General features: G+C 42.0%; 2 non-coding genes across 2 annotated transcripts; both read right to left on the reverse strand.

Moving 5' to 3' along the window:
- Window positions 1-6,088: 6,088 nt before the first annotated feature.
- On the reverse strand, window positions 6,089-6,161 carry TRNAI-AAU (transfer RNA isoleucine (anticodon AAU)). The gene has a single exon. It is a non-coding gene; the product is annotated as a tRNA-Ile (tRNA).
- Window positions 6,162-6,826: 665 nt separating this feature from the next.
- TRNAV-UAC (transfer RNA valine (anticodon UAC)) lies at window positions 6,827-6,899 on the reverse strand. Its single transcript has one exon. It is a non-coding gene; the product is annotated as a tRNA-Val (tRNA).
- Between the last annotated feature and the right edge of the window lie 3,448 nt (window positions 6,900-10,347).

The raw sequence follows: 10,347 nt of genomic DNA on the forward strand, positions 1-10,347 counted from the left end.
CCACGTATAGAATGCCACTAGGTACACTGAGTGTTTGCTAGTATAATGGCTTAGTTATCATGAGTTGGAGTGTGCAATGCAGGTAGAGGTGCTGCAAATGTCTTTGCACTAGTGTGACTATAGCAAAGTCCAATAGCCACGTATAGGATGCCACTAGGTACACTGAGTGTTTGCTAGTATAATGGCTTAGTTATAATGAGTTGGAGTGTGCAATGCAGGCAGACGCACTCTGCAAATGTCTTTGCACTAGTGTGACTATAGCAAAGTCCAATAGCCACGTATAGGATGCCACTAGGTACACTGAGTGTTTGCTAGTATAATGGCTTAGTTATCATGAGTTGGAGTGTGCAATGCAGGTAGAGGTGCTGCAAATGTCTTTGCACTAGTGTGACTATAGCAAAGTCCAATAGCCACGTATAGAATGCCACTAGGTACACTGAGTGTTTGCTAGTATAATGGCTTAGTTATCATGAGTTGGAGTGTGCAATGCAGGCAGACGCGCTCTGCAAATGTCTTTGCACTAGTGTGACTATAGCAAAGTCCAATAGCCACGTATAGAATGCCACTAGGTACACTGAGTGTTTGCTAGTATAATGGCTTAGTTATCATGAGTTGGAGTGTACAATGCAGGTAGAGGTGCTGCAAATGTCTTTGCACTAGTGTGACTATAGCAAAGTCCAATAGCCACGTATAGGATGCCACTAGGTACACTGAGTGTTTGCTAGTATAATGGCTTAGTTATAATGAGTTGGAGTGTGCAATGCAGGCAGACGCGCTCTGCAAATGTCTTTGCACTAGTGTGACTATAGCAAAGTCCAATAGCCACGTATAGAATGCCACTAGGTACACTGAGTGTTTGCTAGTATAATGGCTTAGTTATCATGAGTTGGAGTGTGCAATGCAGGCAGACGCGCTCTGCAAATGTCTTTGCACTAGTGTGACTATAGCAAAGTCCAATAGCCACGTATAGGATGCCACTAGGTACACTGAGTGTTTGCTAGTATAATGGCTTAGTTATCATGAGTTGGAGTGTGCAATGCAGGTAGAGGTGCTGCAAATGTCTTTGCACTAGTGTGACTATAGCAAAGTCCAATAGCCACGTATAGGATGCCACTAGGTACACTGAGTGTTTGCTAGTATAATGGCTTAGTTATCATGAGTTGGAGTGTGCAATGCAGGCAGACGCGCTCTGCAAATGTCTTTGCACTAGTGTGACTATAGCAAAGTCCAATAGCCACGTATAGGATGCCACTAGGTACACTGAGTGTTTGCTAGTATAATGGCTTAGTTATCATGAGTTGGAGTGTGCAATGCAGGTAGAGGTGCTGCAAATGTCTTTGCACTAGTGTGACTATAGCAAAGTCCAATAGCCACGTATAGAATGCCACTAGGTACACTGAGTGTTTGCTAGTATAATGGCTTAGTTATCATGAGTTGGAGTGTGCATTGCAGGTAGAGGTGCTGCAAATATCTTTGCACTAGTGTGACTATAGCAAAGTCCAATAGCCACGTATAGGATGCCACTAGGTACACTGAGTGTTTGCTAGTATAATGGCTTAGTTATAATGAGTTGGAGTGTGCAATGCAGGCAGACGCGCTCTGCAAATGTCTTTGCACTAGTGTGACTATAGCAAAGTCCAATAGCCACGTATAGAATGCCACTAGGTACACTGAGTGTTTGCTAGTATAATGGCTTAGTTATAATGAGTTGGAGTGTGCAATGCAGGCAGACGCGCTCTGCAAATGTCTTTGCACTAGTGTGACTATAGCAAAGTCCAATAGCCACGTATAGGAAGCCACTAGGTACACTGAGTGTTTGCTAGTATAATGGCTTAGTTATAATGAGTTGGAGTGTGCAATGCAGGCAGACGCGCTCTGCAAATGTCTTTGCACTAGTGTGACTATAGCAAAGTCCAATAGCCACGTATAGAATGCCACTAGGTACACTGAGTGTTTGCTAGTATAATGGCTTAGTTATCATGAGTTGGAGTGTGCAATGCAGGTAGAGGTGCTGCAAATGTCTTTGCACTAGTGTGACTATAGCAAAGTCCAATAGCCACGTATAGGATGCCACTAGGTACACTGAGTGTTTGCTAGTATAATGGCTTAGTTATCATGAGTTGGAGTGTGCAATGCAGGTAGAGGTGCTGCAAATGTCTTTGCACTAGTGTGACTATAGCAAAGTCCAATAGCCACGTATAGGATGCCACTAGGTACACTGAGTGTTTGCTAGTATAATGGCTTAGTTATCATGAGTTGGAGTGTGCAATGCAGGTAGAGGTGCTGCAAATGTCTTTGCACTAGTGTGACTATAGCAAAGTCCAATAGCCACGTATAGAATGCCACTAGGTACACTGAGTGTTTGCTAGTATAATGGCTTAGTTATAATGAGTTGGAGTGTGCAATGCAGGCAGACGCGCTCTGCAAATGTCTTTGCACTAGTGTGACTATAGCAAAGTCCAATAGCCACGTATAGAATGCCACTAGGTACACTGAGTGTTTGCTAGTATAATGGCTTAGTTATCATGAGTTGGAGTGTGCAATGCAGGTAGAGGTGCTGCAAATGTCTTTGCACTAGTGTGACTATAGCAAAGTCCAATAGCCACGTATAGGATGCCACTAGGTACACTGAGTGTTTGCTTGTATAATTGCTTAGTTATAATGAGTTGGAGTGTGCAATGCAGGCAGACGCGCTCTGCAAATGTCTTTGCACTAGTGGGACTATAGCAAAGTCCAATAGCCACGTATAGGATGCCACTAGGTACACTGAGTGTTTGCTAGTATAATGGCTTAGTTATGAGTTGGAGTGTGCAGAGGACAGGAGGGTACAGTGCCAGGATTTTGGGGCTCTGGATAGAGGAATGGAAGCCTGCCTTTCTATCCCTCCTAATAGGCAAATGCAGCGAGGAAATCCCTGACCTTGGCTACACAGACGCTGGCGCTGTTTTCAGGACCTGTCACCTTAACTCTGACCCTGCCGGTTTGAGCCCTTAAAGGGACTGCTAGAAAGTGCTCTCCCTAAGCTGTCCAGCGCTGTGTATGGAGCGCATACAGCTGTATCAGCGATAGGACTCAGGATGGAGCTGCGAAAGTGATGTCTGACACCAAAGACGCAGAAGAAATAATGGCGTCCTGGAGGAAAATGTCCGGTTTTATAATGCAGGGACATGTGACATGGACATCCTATCACACATGCCGTTGCTTCTCTGGCTAAAAGTCCACTTAGCTGTGTGTGTGTCTGGGATTGGCTGACATGCTGGTCCGCCCCACAAGACGCACGCGCTTAGGGAAGGAAGACAAGAAAAAAAAAAAAAAAATGGCGATCGCCATTATAGAAACAGCAGTGATCTGAAGGCGCTGTTCACGCACACTATACATTGAAATGTCATAATAGTGTTATTCACAAAGTGACTTACACTATTACAGCAGAAACCAAGCTAGGATTTAGCTGTTTTTTTGCTGCTAGAACCGTTCTCGAACGTTTCTAGAACTATCGAGCTTTTGCAAAAAGCTCGAGTTCTAGTTCGATCTAGAACATGCCCCAAAATCACTCGAGCCTAGAACTGTAGAACCACGAACCATGCTCAACTCTAGTGTTAAGCAGACGTGATGACCACTACTCTATGAAACCTGATAGAAAGTTACTGTGTATTGGCTAGCAGAGCAGAATTGTGACTGACGGGGCCTTTTTATTGCTGAAGGAAAGTATTTTTTGTTAATGAAACATTTACAATTTTTATTACATATTTTACCAGTTTTATTCCTACAAAGGGAATTTGCTTAAAAGGAAGTTTACATTGAATATGTTACTTTTTTCCACATAGTTTAGTTGTTTGCTTTTGTATTTAAAGGAACTATATATTTTGAAACAAACAGGATTTTTATAATATGGGATTATGTTTTCTGCTAAAATGGTAAATAAAAAAGAAACCCAAAATCGTAGTTCTCTTGGTGATAAAAGCCAAAATATATTATCAGTTGGCAACAAAACAAAAAATTTCATATGTTACAGGTTGATAGCAAATTACTTCAACAGCAAAAACGGCTTGTTTTTACTGGGGATTGAACCCAGGACCCTCTGCGTGTGAAGTAGACGTGATGACGACTCCACTATGAAACTTGTGAAATCCTGCAAAGTAATGGCATCTAGAGACGAGTTTTGACCGCTAGGGGAAAAAAAAATAATAATTTGTAGTTCTGTTTGTGATGGAAGCCAAAAAATCCCGTCATACGGCAACAAAGCCGAGAACTTCATATATTGTAGTTGGATAGCGTATTATTTCAACACTAAGAACAGATTGGTTTCACTGGGGATTGAACCCAGGACCTTCTGCGTGTGAAGCAGATGTGATGACCACTACACTTTGAAACATTTGAAATCCTGCGAAGTAATGGCAATTAGAGACAAGTTTTGACCGCCAGGGGAAAAAAACCAAATTCGTAGCTCTGTTGGTGATGGAAGCTAAAACATCCCGTTATTCGGCAACAAAGCCAAGAACTTTATATACTGCAGGTTGATAGGGGATTATTTCAACACCAAGAACACATGGGTTTCACTGGGGATTGAACCCAGGACCTTCTGCATGTAAAGCAGACGTGATTTTTAATACACTATGAAACCTTTGAAAGCCTGCAAAGTAATGGCAATTAGAGACGAGTTTTGACCGCCAGAGAAAAAAAAAACAAATTCGTAGCTCTGTTGGGGATGGAAGCCAAAACATCCCATCATTCGGCAACAAAGCCAAGAACTTCATATATTGTAGTTTAATTGAGTATTATTTAAACACCAAGAACAGAATGGTTTTACTGGGGGTTAAACACAGGACCTTATGCGTGTTATGCAGACGTGAAGACCACTACTCTATGAAACCTGATGGAAAGTTGCTGTGTATTGGCTAGCAGAGAAGAATTGTGACTGACGGGGCCTTTTTATTGCTGAAGGAAAGTATTTTTGGTTAATGAAACATTTACAATTTTTATTACATATTTTACCAGTTTTATTCCTACAAAGGGATTTTGCTTAAAAGGAAGTTTACATTGAATGTGTTACTTTTTTCCACATAGTTTAGTTGTTTGCTTTTGTATTTAAAGGAACTATATATTTTGAAACAAACAGGATTTTTATAATATGGGATTATGTTTTCTGCTAAAATGGTCAATAAAATAGAAACCCAAAATCGTAGTTCTCTTGGTGATGGAAGCCAAAATATATTATCAGTTGGCAAAAAAAGAAAGAATTTCATATGTTACAGGTTGATAGCAAATTACCTCCCATCATTCGGCAACAAAGCCAAGAGCTTCAAATATTGTAGGTTAATTGAGTATTATTTCACCAACAAGAACAGATTGGTTTCACTGGGGATTGAACGCAGGACCATCTGCGTGTTAAGCAGACGTGATGACCACTACTCTATGAAATCTGATGGAAAGTTACTGTGTATTGGCTAGCAGAGCAGAATTGTGACTGACGGGGCCTTTTTATTGCTGAAGGAAAGTATTTTTTGTTAATGAAACATTTACAATTTTTATTACATATTTTACCAGTTTTATTCCTACAAAGGGATTTTGCTTAAAAGGAAGTTTACATTGAATGTGTTACTTTTTTCCACATAGTTTAGTTGTTTGCTTTTGTATTTAAAGGAACTATATATTTGGAAACAAACAGGATTTTTATAATATGGGATTATGTTTTCTGCTAAAATGGTCAATAAAAAATAAACCCAAAATCGTAGTTCTCTTGGTGATGGAAGCCAAAATATATTATCAGTTGGCAACAAAACAAAGAATTTCATATGTTACAGGTTGATAGCAAATTACTTGATCAGCGAAAACGGCTTGTTTTTACTGGGGATTGAACCCAGGACCTTCTGCGTGTGAAGTAGACGTGATGACGACTCCACTATGAAACCTGTGAAATCCTGCAAAGTAATGGCATTTAGAGACGAGTTTTGACCGCCAGGGGGAAAAAAAAAATAATTTGTAGTTCTGTTTGTGATGGAAGCCAACACATCCCGTCATTCGGCAAAAAAGCCGAGAAACTTCATATATTGTAGTTGGATAGCGTATTATTTCAACACGAAGAACAGATTGGTTTCACTGGGGATTGAACCCAGGACCTTCTGCGTATTAAGCAGACGTGATGACCACTACACTATGAAACCTAACGAAAAGTTACTGTATATTGGCTAGCAGAGCAGAATTGTGACTGACGGGGCCTTTTTATTGCTGACGGAAAGTATTTTTGGTTAATGAAACATTTACAATTATTATTACATATTTTACCAGTTTTATTCCTACAAAGGGATTTTGCTTAAATTGAAGTTTATATTGAATGTGTTTCTTTTTTCTCCATAGTTTGGTCTTTTGCTTTTGTATTTATGGGAACTATATATTTTGAAACAAATAGGATTTTTATAATATGGGATTATGTTTTCTGCTAAAATGGTCAATAAAAAAGAAACCCAAAATCGTAGTTCTCTTTGTGATGGAAGCCAAAATGTATTGTCATTTGGCAACGAAACCAAGAATTTCAGATATTACAAGTCGATAGGAAATTACTTCAACACCAAAAACAGATTGGTTTCACTGGGGATTGAACCCAGGACCTTCTGCAAGTGAAGCAGACGGGATGACCACTACACTATGAAACCTTTGAAATCCCGCAAAGTAATGGCAATTAGAGTCGAGTTTTGACCGCCAGGGGAAAAAAAACAAATTCGTAGCTCTGTTGGTCATGGAAGCTAAAACATCCCGTTATTCGGCAACAAAGCCAAGAACTTTATGTACTGCAGGTTGATGGGGGATTATTACAACACCAAGAACACATGGGTTTCACTGGGGATTGAACCCAGGACCTTCTGCGTGTAAAGCAGACGTGATTTCCACTACACTATGAAACCTTTGAAAGCTTGCAAAGTAATGGCAATTAGAGACGAGTTTTGACAGCCAGGGAAAAAAAAAACAAATTCTTAGCTCTGTTGGGGATGGAAGCCAAAACATCCCATCATTCGGCAACAAAGCCAAGAACTTCATATATTGAAGTTTAATTGAGTATTATTTCAATACCAAGAACAGATTGGTTTTACTGGGGATTGAACGCAGGACCTTCTGCGTGTTAAGCAGACGTGATGACCCCTACACTATGAAACCTGATGAAAAGTTACTGTGTATTGGCTAGCAGAGCAGAATTGTGACTGACGGGGCCTTTTTATTGCTGAAGGCAAGTATTGTTGGTTAATGAAACATTTACAATTATTATTACATATTTTACCAGTTTTATTACTACAAAGGGATTTTGCTTAAATTGAAGTTTATATTGAATGTGTTACTTTTTTCTCCATAGTTTGGTCTTTTGCTTTTGTATTTATGGGAACTATACATTTTGAAACAAATAGGATTTTTATAATATGGGATTATGTTTTCTGCTAAAATGGTCAATAAAAAAGAAACCCAAAATCGTAGTTCTCTTGGTGATGGAAGCCAAAATATATTATCAGTTGGCAACAAAACAAAGAATTTCATATGTTACAGGTTGATAGCAAATTACTTCTACGGCGAAAACGGCTTGTTTTTACAGGTGAGTGAACCCAGGACCTTCTGCGTGTGAAGTAGACGTGATGACGACTCCACTATGAAACCTGTGAAATCATGCAAAGTAATGGCATTTAGAGACGAGTTTTGACCGCCAGGGGAAAAAAAAAAAAAAATTTGTAGTTCTGTTTGTGATGGAAGCCAAAACATCCCGTCATTCGGCAACAAAGCCGAGAACATCATATATTGGAGTTGGAAGCGTATTATTTCAACACTAAGAACAGATTGGTTTCACTGGGGATTGAACCCAGGACTAGAGATGAGCAAACCAGTCGCGGTTCGGCTCGAGTCGGTTCGCCGAACGGGTGTCCCGTTCGAGTTCGGTTCGTCGAACGTTCAACGAACCGAACTCGAACCAATAGGCTATAATGGGAGGCAATCACAAACACATAAAAATGCATTATAAATGTACACAAACAGTTAATAAACATTGCCATAACACTTACCGGTCCCCGCGATCCCTCCTGTACTCTGTCTCCTGCCGCTATTCCATCCAATGATCGCTGAATCCTCCCCGTGACCAGCACTGCCAGCTGAGATGCAGGACCTATCATGACGTCAAAATAGCCATGTGACCAGTCACGTGGCTATTATCTCATTGGCTATAGACTGGTCACATGACTATGACGCGTCATGTAGGACCTGCGATTGCATCTCTCCGGTACACGGTGCACATATGTGTATCGCCGTGTACCGGCGACATGCTCTAGCACACGGTCGACTCCCCGTTCCGTTAGGGACCGGCTGACACAGCCGGTCATTAACGGAGATCCCCGTTGCCATAGCAACGCAGTTAGCGGTGACGTCACCGCTAACCGCGGCTCCGAGAGCACCGTTGCTATGGTAACGCGTCTGTCAGCGTTACCGCTGTTACCGCTGACAGCCAGCACTGATCACTCACGGAGTGAAGGCTGCACGCTGCTTCCCGATTGTAGTGAGGATTGTAGTGAGGATGAGGTTCCTCAGCCCCAAGTGATGAGCTGGGTAATCTCATCCTCACTACAATCGTCACTACTACTACACTAGTGAGGATTGTAGTGAGGATGAGGTTCCTCAGCCCTAAGTGATGAGCTGGGTAAACTCATCCTCACTACAATCGTCACTACTACTACACTAGTGATGATTGTAGTGAGGATTAGGTTCCTCAGCCCCAAGTGATGAGCTGGGTAAACTCATCCTCACTACAATCGTCACTACTACTACACTAGTGATGATTGTAGTGAGGATGAGGTTCCTCAGCCCCAAGTGATGAGCTGGGTAAACTCTTCCTCACTACAATCGTCACTACTACTACACTAGTGATGATTGTAGGGAGGATGAGGTTCCTCAGCCCCAAGTGATGAGCTGGGTAAACTTATCCTCACTACAATCGTCACTACTACTACACTAGTGAGGATTGTAGTGAGGATGAGGTTCCTCAGCCCCAAGTGATGAGCTGGGTAAACTCATCCTCACTACAATCATCACTACTACTACACTAGTGAGGATTGTAGTGAGGATGAGGTTCCTCAGCCCCAAGTGATGAGCTGGTGAACCTCATTCTCACTACAATCGTCACTACTACTACACTAGAAAGAAAGAAGACAGAAGAGCAGGATCGTGGAGGGCTGACAGGGGGTAATAAAGATGGAGTCTCTAATGTGTCTGTGTATTTATTTCTATTAAAGTATTTTTTTCTCTGTGTGGTGTTTTTTTTTAACCCTTTATTGGAGATTCTTAATGGCCGGGTCAAACGTGCCTGACATTAAGAATCTCTGGCTTAATACTGGCTAGTAAACCAAAGCCAGTATTAACTCATGATTACCCAACAAGCCACCCGGCTTCAGGGCTGTTGGAAGAGTTGGATACAGCGCCAGATGATGGCGCTTCTATGAGAGCGCCATTTTCTGGGACGGCTGCGGACTGAAATTCGCAGCAGAGGCGCCCAGAAACCTCGGGCTAACCTGTGCTGCGGATTCCAATCCCCAGCTACCTAGTTGTACCCGGCTGGACACAAAAAATGGGACGAAGCCCACGTCATTTGTTTTTTAATTATTTCATGAAATAAGTGAAATAATTAAAAAAAACGGGCTTCCCTATATTTTTGGTTCCCAGCCGGGTACAAATAGGCAACTGGGGGTTGGAGGCAGCCCGTGGCTGCCTGTTGTACCTGGCTAGCATACAAAAATATGGCGAAGCCCACGTCATTTATTTGGTGGGCAAAAAAATTCTGCATACAGTCCTGGATGGAGTATGCTGAGCCTTGTAGTTCTGCAGCTGCTGTCTGCTCTTCTCCATACAGACACACAGCAGCTGCAGAACTACAAGGCTCAGCATACTCCATCCAGGACTGTATGCAGAAGTTTTTTGCCCCCTGAAAAAATTATGTGGGCTTCGCCATATTTTTGTATGTTAGCCAGGTACAGCAGGCAGGTACGGCTGCCCCCAACTCCCAGTTGCCTATTTGTACCCGGCTGGGAACCAAAAATAAAGGGAAGCCCTTTTTTTATTATTTCATGAATTTCATGAAATAATTAGAAAACAAATGACGTAGGCTTCGCCCCATTTTTACGTCCAGCCAGGTACAACTAGGCAGCTGGGGATTGGAATCCGCAGCACAGGTTGGCCTGAGCTTTCTGGGCCCCACTGCTGCGAATTGCAGTCTGCAGCCACCTCAGAAAATGGCATTTTCAAAGAAGCGCCATCTTCTGGCGCTGTATCCAACTCTTCGAGCACCTGCCTGCTATACCTGGCTAGCATACAAAAATATGGCGAAGC

Source organism: Anomaloglossus baeobatrachus, chromosome 2 (assembly GCF_048569485.1).
Source record: "Anomaloglossus baeobatrachus isolate aAnoBae1 chromosome 2, aAnoBae1.hap1, whole genome shotgun sequence".
NCBI classification, from domain to species: Eukaryota; Metazoa; Chordata; class Amphibia; order Anura; family Aromobatidae; genus Anomaloglossus; species Anomaloglossus baeobatrachus.